This window comes from Mustela nivalis (assembly GCF_964662115.1).
Source record: "Mustela nivalis genome assembly, chromosome: 13".
Taxonomy (NCBI): domain Eukaryota; kingdom Metazoa; phylum Chordata; class Mammalia; order Carnivora; family Mustelidae; genus Mustela; species Mustela nivalis.
This window is the reverse complement of record NC_139032.1, coordinates 12,583,635-12,595,897: the sequence shown is the minus strand read 5'-3', so window position 1 is coordinate 12,595,897 and position 12,263 is coordinate 12,583,635. Positions and strand designations below refer to the sequence as shown.

General features: G+C 38.7%; 1 protein-coding gene across 10 annotated transcripts in view; it reads left to right on the top strand.

Moving 5' to 3' along the window:
• TRPM3 (transient receptor potential cation channel subfamily M member 3) overlaps positions 1-12,263 on the top strand; it is a gene marked incomplete at its 3' end in the record, with an annotated part of 782,399 nt that overhangs the window by 70,222 nt on the left and 699,914 nt on the right. The gene's annotated exons all lie outside the window — the stretch shown is intronic.

The following is a 12,263-nucleotide window of genomic DNA, read 5'->3' as shown; positions in this document are numbered from 1 at the left end:
GGAAAATGATGGTCCCGGCATGTCTTCTGTACCTTGGAATAGCTCGAACTGTAGCATTATCAGGTGAGGAATACTACAGGTCGTGGTACTGTTGAACATTTTTGCTCAGCAGGTTCCTGCAGTTTGTACCAATTTACAGAGTGGTTGTATCAGCAGTGCACCTAAGTTCTAGTTGTTCACTTTGTTGCAAACTCTCGATGTTCCGTTTTTTCTATTTTAGCCATTATAGTGTATATATAGTGGTATCTTACTGTGTTAATGTGCATCACCTTGCTGATGAGCGAAACTAAGTCTTTTTTTGGGGATGTTTATTGACAATTGACATATTCTCCTTTTTGAAGTTCTTTGTTGCAACTGTTTCCTTAAACAGGTTAATCTGTCTTTTTATTTGACTTAATTATGTCTTCTAGATATCATATTTAGCGCCTGTATGGCAAGTATCTTCTACCACTCTGTAGTTTGTTGCTTTATTTATTTATTTAAGAAAGAGAATGAGAGAGAGAGAGAGAGAGAGACAGTGTGGGAGGGGGGAGGTTTAGCGGGAGAATCAGACTCCCTGCTGAGTAGGGAGCCTGATACAGGACTCGATCCCAGGACTTCAGGATCATGACCTGAGACAAAGGCAGTCACTTAACCAACGGAGCCACCCAAACACCCATTTTGCTTTATTTCTTGAAGGTCACTTGACAATCCAAAAGTCTCCCAATAATAGAAGGGGTAAATGATTAGTCCTACAGTTGATATAAAGAACAATGAGAAAAATGGACTACAGCTACATGGACAGGTGAAAGAAGCCAGGTACAATGTAGTATTTAATGAGTCTACTTATGTAACACTCACAGATGGGCAACAGTAATTGATGGGGGAGACTACTAATGTCCTATTTTTTTTTTAAAGATTTTATTTATTTATTTGACAGAGAGAGATCACAAGTAGGCAGAGAGGCAGGCAGAGAGAGAGGAAGGGAAGCAGGCCCTCTGCTGAGCAGAGAGCCCGATGCGGGACTCGATCCCAGGACCCTGAGATCATGATCTGAGCCAAAGGCAGCGGCTTAACCCACAGAGCCACCCAGGCGCCCTAATGTCCTATTTTTATATCTAGGTGCTGTTCATATAGATGTTGATTCCATTGGTGTGTTTACTTAGTAAAGAGACATGGAGCTACACCCCAGGACTTGTGCTTTTCTGTGTATTTTTCTATACATTCTATTTTTGTATACATTCTACGTCACTAAAAACGTCAAGATAGACTAAACACACTTAAAAGAATAAAGTGCAAAGTCAGAAATGATATTATAGAGGAAGAAGTTAATGGGTGTAATTTATTGCAGATCTCCCTTATGCTAAGTTTGTTCTCAAAATTTTGGCTGTTGAATATAAGCAATGGAGCCAACAATATCTCCTATTAAACTTTATTTGGTTTAAAGAAACTTAGACTAGCCCATCCATATAATCCCTTTATCTTATAAATGACTCAAATGTTCATCTTTGGATGGTGGTTATTAACAGTCCATCTCAGAGGTTAAAAGTCGATTTCTTAAAAGGTTAAAAGATTTTTAATGCTCATACACCCTGGATTTATTATATTCAGTTACCAAAATATATTCGGTTGATAGGAATTGTTTGAGGGAATGGCTGTCTAAATATTTAATCCATATCAAGCAGTATAGCATGGTGAAAAATTAAAAATGACTTGGCATCTCCAAAAACTGTTCTAAACTCTTCTCTTCCATGTATCAGTTGTTTGCATTGTATAAATTTCTTAATTTCTGAACCATCTTTTAGTTGTTCACCAAGAAACACTCTCATGGCATATAGTAGTTATCCAATTTTTTGAGTCTTTCAAATTTTAAAATCTATTTAAGAGAATTTCAGTTACAGTGAGAAATAAAAATTGTTTGTGAACTGCATAGAAAATAGATACTTTCAAATTTAACTTCAATATTGAGCAGAAATCTAAATATCTTTTAGTCCATGCTTCACTGTACTTTTTTGAGTAGAAACACAGAATTTCCAAGTTTTGTTTTCCTTTGTATGTTAAATGAGGGTAGAAATGAATGTAAATCATACCCCATATTTGATGATTGAACCCTGGGACTGCATGTAATTGGGAGAGAAGGAGTTATTCTCATGGTCAAGATGATGATAAAACAGCCAGCAATTAGTGGGCTCTTACTATGTGACAGGCACTGTTTTATTACATATTTCACTATTTAATCCTAACAACTTGGTTAAAATAGAACACAACATCCCTATTACACTGAGTAGGAAAGAAAAAGGTTAAAACCTCCTTTTAAACATGCTACAAATATAGAACTCTTGGAAAATTACTTGTTATGTAGCCTGTTACTGATAATTATGAAATGCAATGTTGTAGATTTCAAATCTCATTCTATTTAAGGGGTTTTCTTTAAGTCACTTGCAGGGGAAAATTGTTTGGAATAGAGAGCTGGCTTTAAAATTCTTAAAGCTCTGTTATAGTATTCCAGTCTCCCTTAATCATAAATGAAAATAATGAAATGAAAAAGCTAAATTTTTCCAGACTTCTTTGTTAATTCAGAATTTGGAATATGGACCCTACCCTTTACCACCCAATATTAGAAATTATAATCTAGGAACTTGGGGAAAAAAAGATGGTAGTCTTGTCAGGAAGTATCTAGGTATGTAACTTTATTTTTGAAAGAAATGGTTTATTATTATAAACATTGTTAATGTTTATTCCATACAGGAAAAAAATATAAAAGTTAATAAGCTCAGAAATTGCATATTCACAAATACACCATCCATAGGCTCAATCCAGAAATGGACTGGCACCAGCAAGTTGGAGATCCCCTTCCAGATCTTCCCAGGCACGGGGCCCCTAGGTAGAGTGCTAGTAGATGGTTCATCTTAGTTCAGCTTTCTAAGTGCATTTTAAAAAGTATGTCCTTTTATCTATATATGCAAGTGTGTTGGCATAAAGTTTATAATCTTACTGTTTTTATTTTTATTTAGTAGCATATAATGTATTATTTGCTTCAGGGGTACAGGTCTGTGAATTGGCAGTCTTAACACAGATCACAGCACTCACCATAGCACAAACCCTCCCCAGTGTCCATAACCCAACCACCCTCTCCCTACTACCCCCACCCCTGCAACCCTCAGTTTGTTTTGTGAGATTAAGAGTCTCTTATGGTTTGTCTCCCTCCCAATCACATCTTGTTTCATTTTTTCCTTCCCTACCTCCCACAACCCCTTGTTCTACCTCTCAAATTCCTATCAGAGAGATCATATGTTAATTGTCTCTCTCTGATTGACTTATTTCGCTAAGCATGATACCCTCTACTTCCATCCACATAGTTGCAAATAGCAAGATTTCATTTCTTTTGCTGGCCGCATAGCATTCCATTGTGTATATATACCACATCTTCTTTATCCATTCATCTGTTGATAGACATCTAGGTTCTTTCCATAGTGTGGCTGTGGTGGACATTGCTGCTATAAATGTTCAGGCACACTTGCCCCTTTGGATCACTACATTTATATCTTTAGGGTAAATACTCAGTAGTGCAATTGCTGGGTTATAGGGTAGCTCTATTTTAAACTTTTTGAAGAACCTCCATGCTATTTTCCAAAGTAACTACACCAGTTTGCATTCCCACCAACAGTGTAGGAGGGTTCCCTTTTCTCTGCATCCTCGCCAACATCTGTCATTTCTGACTTGTTAATTTTAGCTATTCTGACTGGTGTGGGGTGGTATCTCACTGTGGTTTTGATTTGTATTTCCCTGATGCCAAGTGATGTGGAGCACTTTTTCATGTGTCTGTTGGCCATCTGGATGTCTTCTTTGCAGAAATGTCTGTTCATGTCCTCTGCTCATTTCTTGATTGGATTATTTGTTCTTTGGGTGTTGAGTTTGATAAGTTCTTTATAGATTTTGGATACTAGCCCTTTATCTGTTATGTCGATTGTGAATATCTTCTCCCATTCTGTCAGTTGTCTTTTGGTTTTGTTGGCTGTTTATTTTGCTGTACAAAAGCTTTTGATCTTGATGAAGTCCCAGTAGTTCATTTTTGCCCTTACTTCCCTTGTCTTTGGTGTTATTTCTATGAAGAAGTTGCTGCAGCTGAGGTCGAAGAGGTTGCTGCCTGTGTTCTCCTCAAGGATTTTGATGGATTCCTGTCTCACATTGAGGTCTTTTATCCATTTTGAGTCTTTTTTTGTATCTGTTGTAAGGAAATGGTCCAGTTTCATTCTTCTGCATGTGGCTGTCCAGTTTTCCAAACACCATTTGTTGAAAAGGCTGTCTTTTTTCCATTGGACATTCTTTCCTGCTTTGTTGAAGATTAGTTGACCATAGAGTTGAGGGTCTATTTCTGGGCTCTCTGTTCTGTTCCATTGATCTATGTATCTGTTTTTGTGCCAGTACCATACTGTCTTGCTGATGACAGCTTTGTAATAGAGCTTAAAGTCTGGAATTGTGATGCCACCAACTGTGATTTTATTTTTCAACATTCCTCTGGCTATTTGGGGTCTTTTCTGTTTCCATATCAATTTTAGGATTATTTGTTCCATTTCTTTGAAAAAAAAAAAAAGGATGGTGTTTTGATAGGAATTGTGTTAAATGTGTAGATTGCTTTAGGTAGCATAGACATTTTCACAATATTTGTTCTTCCAATCCAAGAGCATGAAAAGGTTTTCCATTTCCTTGTGTCTTCCTCAATTTCTTTCATGTGTACTGTATAGTTTTCTGAGTATAGATTCTTTGCCTCTTTGGTTAGGTTTATTCCTAGGTATCTTATGGTTTTGGGTGCAATTGTAAATGGGATCAGCTCCTTAATTTCTCTTTCTTCTGTCTTGCTCTTGGTGTAGAGAAATGCAACTGATTTCTGTGCTTTGTTTTTATATCCTGACTCTTCACTGAATTCCTGTCTGAGTTCAAGCAGTTTTGGGGTGAGGTCTTTTTGGTTCCCACATAAAGTATCATATCACCAGAGTGAGAGTGAGAGTTTGACTTCTTCTTTGCTGAATAATCTTACTGTTTTTAAGTAGAGGAATATCCCTTTTGATCAGTATTACTAGGAATTTATTGGTCTTTTCTGGAAAAAAAACCAAAACCATTATTTCTCCTTTTTGTGTGTTTTCCTCCTATTTCATTTATCTATGTTCTTATTTTCACTATTTTCCCCCTTTTTTGGGGGGAGATTAAATTATGTGGTGGTGGTGTGTGTGTGTGTGTGTGTGTGTGTTTAGGTTCTTGAGATGGATAGTTAACTCATTTTAGCTGTTACTGATCTTAGCTTTTATAATATATGTATTTAAGACTCTATCCTCCCAGGCCTGGGGGCCCTATTAATTTTTTCCCTACATTATTTTGGTATGTCCTATTGTTATTACCAGTTTATCCATTTAAAAATTTCCACTATGATTTCCTTTTTGGTCTTATGTGTTTTGGGGAGTTTTTTGTTTGTCTAATATCTTTTGTTTTTGAGAGAGGAAACACAAGTAGGGGAAGCAGCAGGGAGAGGGAGAAGCAGGCTTTCCAGCAGAGCAGGGAGCCCCATGTAGGGTATCATCCCAGGACCCTGGGAACATGAACTGAGCCAAAGGCAGACACTAAACCATCTGAGTTCCCCAGGTGCCCCTATTTTTCCTTTATCTTATTTTCATTTATTTTTATGTGAAATTGGGTGGATTCAGAGTCTATTTTTACAATGTGTGACTTGATTAGTATATGTCTAGTTATTGTGGAACATATAGGAAACATCCTTTTTATAAATCAGAATCAAAACATTTTTTTACTTAAACTTAGGTGTGATAGCAAATATTTCAAAATAGTAAATCACTAAAGCCATTATGAGCAGTTATATTAAGGCTAGAGATAACTGCATAACAAAATTACTGTCAATAATATATGTTAAGCAGTACTTTTTCTGATTGAAAACTTTACCACTCATACACAGACAATGACAGAAGATGAAGTTCGTTTTAGCTGAATTTCATTTTGGTGAAATACTTGGAATTCTGATTAGGGTCCAATAAAACATACTTTGTAGAAGACCAGAAAAACTTTGTTCAATGCTTCAAGCTTTAAAAAAAAACAAACATAAAATTAATACATAGTATTAAAAGTGTTGATTAAATTAACAATTTGTTGTTAAAATTTCTGGTTAAATTTTATTTAGTGAAAACTTTCACTGAAGAAAACAAAAGTATTGAATGCTCAGTTTTAGGAGCTCAGCAGTAACTGGTGAGTCATCATCTTTCTACATATCAAACAATGGTTTAACATTTTAAGAGGTAGTAGAAATTAATATGCCATTTTAGCATTTTTTTTTATTTTTTTATGTTTTTTAAAAAAGATTTTTATTTATTTATTTGACAGAGAGACACACAGCAAGAGAGGAAACACAAGCAGAGAGGGGGAGAGAGGGAGAAGCAGGCTTCCCGCTGAGTGGGGAGCCTGATGTGGGGCTCGACCCCAGGGCCTTGGGATCATGACCTGAGTGAAGGCAGTTGCTTAATGACTGAGCCACCCAGGTGCCCCTTAGCATTTAGATAGTAAGAAAATGTTTTAGAGTAATTACAGGTAATCAAAAATTTTAACTCAAAATCTGGTATCCTCTATTTTGATATAAATCTTACAATGTCTGCAATGAAGATTAACTCCATTGTTAGGCAGAAAAATCAGAGGATCCCTGCAACAGAGTGAAGTGAGATTTAAAAAATGGGTATTCTTTTTTTTTAAAGGCCTCATGTTTATTACCAAACCAACCCACTGGTGCAGAGTATAGTAACAGAAAAATCTTTCGCTGATAAATGGTATCTATTGGCCAGGCAGAAAGGTGTTTACAGGGCGATGGAATAGAACACTTGATCCTCAAGTAGCTTAATTAAATACTTAATTAATAGAACACATGATCCTCAAGTAGCTTAATTAAATACTTGGTGCCAATTAGGTGTGTCATCACATGATGTGGGATGCCTTCGAGACCCAGCTTGGTTCTCCTCCAATGCCTCCTCTTGGAGTTGTACCTGGTATGTGGATATTCTTAAAACAGGTACATGTAGTGCGTTTGTAGTTTCTGGTAAGGAATTTGTGAATATTCTCAAAGCAATAATCTAGGTGTATGAGATAATAAAGTGTGAGGTTTTAAAGGTTGAGTAAATGAAATTCCTTTTATTTAAAAAAAAGTGTTTGTTTGTATTACAGTTGCAAATTGTCTTTAGAACTTAGTTACCTTTTTTTCTCTTAGCTTGAAGTTACAAGTGCAGCTTTGTTGCAAATTGTTAAAGGCAGCTAATGATTTGCCTATGCAAGTTGTACTATAAACCCCTTTGGGTTTTTGGGTGGGGTTGGGCAAGTGGGGTAATTTCTGAAAAAAATAGTTTCTGTTAGAATAGAAGGCTTCAGTGGAAGCTAAATAAAATGGCTTTGGACCTAGCCTGTATGAAGCAGCCGGTGACTTAATGATTCTCCTCCCGTGCTGCTTTATCCAAAACAGGTCTTCGGTGTGACCAATAATTAGGACTATTTTGTTGTGTTCTGATTCCTGATGTTGAAATGGTTTCAGTTAGTTGAACTAGTAATTCATAAACCTTTTAGCTCAATATTTTAAAGTTAAGGAATTGATTTAAAAATATTGTCTATCTTCTGTTACTCATGCAAAAGACAGTGGGTTATTGGTCAACACTCCTAAGTCTGCAAATAGAGAATCTAAAAAGCTTTTGAGGGGATCTGTTAATAGATACAGTTCTATTGATTTATTATTCTCAGACTACCACTAGACCATCTTAGTGACTATTGCTAAGAAGCATTACCTACATAACCCTTTACCTTGAAAGCTTAACACAGTAACTAGCTAATTGAGTTATTGACGAAACTTTCCTTTAAAAAAGGAAAATGAAAAGGTGAAGAGTAATAGAAAAAAGAGGAATTGAGCCAGTTAAATCAGGAATGTGGTTTGAAGTACACAGGACCACCTGTGTGTTTGGTGGCAGCTCTTAATCTATGCTTGCTAGACAAGGTGCAGACCTTGTCTGCTGTGCGCAAGGGGAGTGAGTGCACTACTCACTGTAGTTGGTTCTAACTCTGAGTGATTTGATGAATGCTAGTAAGCAGGAAACTCCAGGACACACAGACGTTCTTAAGGCATATTGGGAGTTTTAAGAGCTCCTAAGATCCGTGTCTCTAAACTTCATAGGAACAAGTGCTGGCATAAATTACAGTAAGTGAATTCATGTACTTGTGAATTACCCTGGAGTAACTGTGGGTTGCCAGTCATAAAAATTTCTCTAAAGCATTTGCTTCCCCTTCTTCTTCCCCAATCCCAGTCTGTTTATGGACTTTGAGGGACTCTGCTTAGAACCTCTCATTTTATTGCAGGTTTGTTCATTCACTCAACAGCCATACCTCAGAGCATGTTATATATGCTAGCCAGCCCTTTTGCTCTCTGTTGGGCAAACATGATTAAATAAGATAAACATGGTCCAGGCTCTCAGGGGGCTTTCCATCTACTGTAGGGAAAGAGGCAAGTTCCACTCCTTGGGTATGTGTATGTGCATGCAAGATTGCATGTGCGTTTCTGTCCCCCCCACCCCACCCCCCAACCCCAACACACACTCTCTCCAGTGGTGGAACTTTTCCCCCTACAGGCTTTGGGATAAAACTTTCTTTGCTGTCACTAGGATTCACATGGGAATTCAGGTCTGGAGTTGGGCCAGCTGCCTGAGAATTTTCCAGTCATTCTGTTTGTTAGTGAAAATTTCAGGGTAGCCTTAGCTCCCTTGAGTTAATGGACACATTCTGCAGCTGTCAAACAAGTAATCAGAGCGTCCAAATCAGCTTCTACAATTGTACTCCCAATCAAGGGGACTAGCGCTGCTGGGAGTCTCATCACATTTTACCAAAGACATTTATTTTAAGGTCACTGGGGCTCATCTAAAGTCTTGGTTCTCTCTTAAGTGGTTGCGGGTCTGTTTCCAGTTACTGATTCGTCTTCAGTCAGTGAACCTAACATAGATACCTACTGAGGAAGACACTGTAACAGTGAGTTGAAAGTTTACAGCCTCTGAAGTCGGGGAAAGATACCTCGGAGTTGGGAGGATGGCCCCAAAGCTGCCACAACCACCCTAAGAGTAACTGAAGTAGGACCTAAGCAGGCACTAATGGCCTCCATTCCCAAGACAGGTGACCGTTTCCGCATGCGTCTTCTGCCAGTAATTCAGCAGTATGGGGACCCTGCCACTTCCTCGGGCCTTGTTCTTTTGTGCAGAGTTCTTTTGTCTTCATCCTCTTATTGGATGTTTTTGGCAGCTCTTGATCTGGATTAGATCTTTCTGACTGAGAAAACAGGCAGAAAGAAAGTATAGACCCTGAACTAGAGCTCAGCCCTTTTTCCTCCTGCCGCTATTTTTAAGAACATGACTTTGGTCCTAATCAAGAGAATTTAAAAAGTTCACGATGTTAACTTTTCCTGTGTGAAATGTAGACATCTTGGCGAACTTCAGCAGATCTCCACGGCCTGATCTGCAAGTGGAGAGGGTAACAGACTCTCCTCCAGGGGATCTCCTGAAAATTTAGTGGCTTTGTTGCCAGCTTCTGGGACAGAGGCACACAGTCCAGGCGGGTCAGCTCTTACAGTGTAAGACTTGCCAAAAGGCTTTCCTACCTGTGTTCGCTTTGAGTTGTTTATATACAGCCCTTTCAAATTGTGCTCCTTGTCCAGGGTAAAACATTTCTGTTATCACCAGATTTTTCAAGCTATTGTTTTAAGGAAGAAAATTTGATTCAGAGATTACCTTGAATGCTTTTCTTAGAATCACTTTATTTATCGTCTTGTTTGAACAAAAGAGTCCTAAAAATCTAAAAGAAATTCCTTATTAATTCTGTTATCATAGAAAAGTTAATGCCCTCTGTCTCCCTGGCACTTCCAAACCATCAATTAAATGGGCTCATTTGCCTTGAAGTCTTGAACTTCTGTTGGTGCAATCTCATCTGTAAGAAATCCATTTGAATTTGTAACAACCTTTAAATTTCTGAAAATGCAGATTCATCACTGCCAAATTATTTCTATTAGAGTAATCTGCATTGAAATTACTGAATTCATTTTTTTTTATCTCTCACATAATAAAAATGTGCTTAAAACCTCTACATGACAGGGAGACTCTTTAGACCCACTGCCCTGTGGAATAGGTTTTGAGAAGAATGCTCTCTTGGGAGGTATTTTAAGATAGCACTGAACCGTGTCGTCCTTAAACTGTAAAGAGCATCACAGTGGCTCAGCCCTGTGCAAGCAGGTCACATAGGCAGCCTTCGCTGTGGAGACCTAGCTTTTCTTCCCTTTTCCCCACACCACCTCAACCTATTCTGATGCTTGAGCCCTGAGCCCCCAAGCTGCCGGCAGGGCTGCAGAGGGCCTCACACGGGCCTTCCCTCAGGTGAGGGTGGGTCCCAAGCCCTGCATACCTCCCTGTTCCCCTCCCTGAGCTGTCCCAAGGTATCATTCCTTTAAGCTCTAACTCCATTTCTCCTGTTTTCCAGGCAAGCCATAGGAGGAGAAAGCTCCCCATGGTGAGGTACCTGTGGGTGTTCTCGAATAACTAGTAACACTTCAGTGTTTTAATAACTTGGGCCTTAATGGTAGAACTTAACTCAAATTTTTCTATCTATCAATTTTTGTAGGAGTGCTTTCGAGGTACTAAGCATGTCCTGTACTAGGTCCTTGATCACTGGGATGTTTATTAACCTCTGAAATTCTCTGGGCAGCCTTTACCTCCTTTTATTGGTGATTCAGCTCAGGCGTGACCTCTCAAAGGCCCTCCGCTCTAACGTGGCTTCCATCTCCATCCGTCTTTGTCCCCTTTTCCTGTTCCATGTTGTTTCACATCATTTATCACTGACGTTCTAGCCAATACGTACTGATACATTTGCTCCTATTTGAACATATCAGCTAGAGCGGTAGCCCTGTGAGAGGGTGCCCTTTGTTTTGGTTGCCACTGTATCCCCCATCACGAGAACAGTGGTTGTTACATATGGAGTGAGGTTGGGCATTATCCCCAGTTCCACAGTTGAGGAAGCCAGGTTCAGAACAATTAACGAGCTTAAAGTCTCCTAATAGGAAGTGGTGGAAACAGGTCAGAATCTAGGCTTGTTTGGCTCCAAATTCTTCGTCTCTGATTACATCACGGTACAACTTCCCCATCTGCAATATAAGAAGGATGGATCCTAATTAAATAAGTAGCAGACAGCACTAGCTCTTAAGCCATTCCTGGCTGAGTCACACCCTTCAGAATCCCTAAAATCATAACCCAGAGGCTGTTACCTATTCAGTGTGGCTGGCCCAGTTAATGTTCATATCTGGGGAATTTTTAAAATCTCAGAAAGGGATTTATTTCTTAGCCATCTGAGTGGTGGCTCCATCTGTTGAGTGTCCTACGCTTGATTTTGGCTCAGGGCTTGGTCCAGCCCCGTGTAGGCTCCGTGCTCAGGAATCCGTCTTCCTCAACACCCCACCCCCATTTGCAGTCTTTCTCTAAAGTCTTAATAGGAAACAATCTGAGTGATTTATTAAATGAAGTGAAAAGGAACAGGAGGGAAAGGGGTCTTTGCCTTTTGTCTACATTGTCTGTTGTCTACAATGACCTTAAGGAGAAATATGCTCTGCCCCTCTTAGGTCCTTGAATGGTAAGCTTATTTCCTTCTAGCTTGTTTCTTCCTTTTTTTTTTTTTTTTCTTTTTTTCTTTTTTCTTTTTTTGTTTTGTTTTGCTTTTCCTTTCTGCCCTGGTGTCCTTAATACCAGGCCTTTCTTTTTGTCTGTAGGTCTGCATTGTTAAGGTGAGCAAATTCTAATGAGAAACAAGATTGTATCTTATTTCCTTTTCTGAAAAATAGGTTCTCCTCCCCCAGGCGGATGCTTATGAACATTCATGTGATTATTCAGTTAAAAAGAAAAGGGATGTGTTTTTGTGTCTGAGTAAATCTTTTGTGATTCACAGTTCATGGTTTCCTTAATTGTGGACTTCTTTGTCCTCACTCGCAGTGCCCTGGGTCAGTCACTTCAGTCACCCAGGATGATAAAGACCTTTTACTTAATGAGACCTACTCTGAAGCTGCAGGTATAAATACTCTTCCATTGTCTCAGCCATGGGATCGTTACCACCTTGTCTCTCCTAGGATTTGTGGAGATAAAAAAATCATTTCCTTCTCCAAGTTTAGCTCTGAACCTCACATTAAACTTTAAGAGGATTTATGATTCTTCATAGTCATTTGGAATAACTGGTTG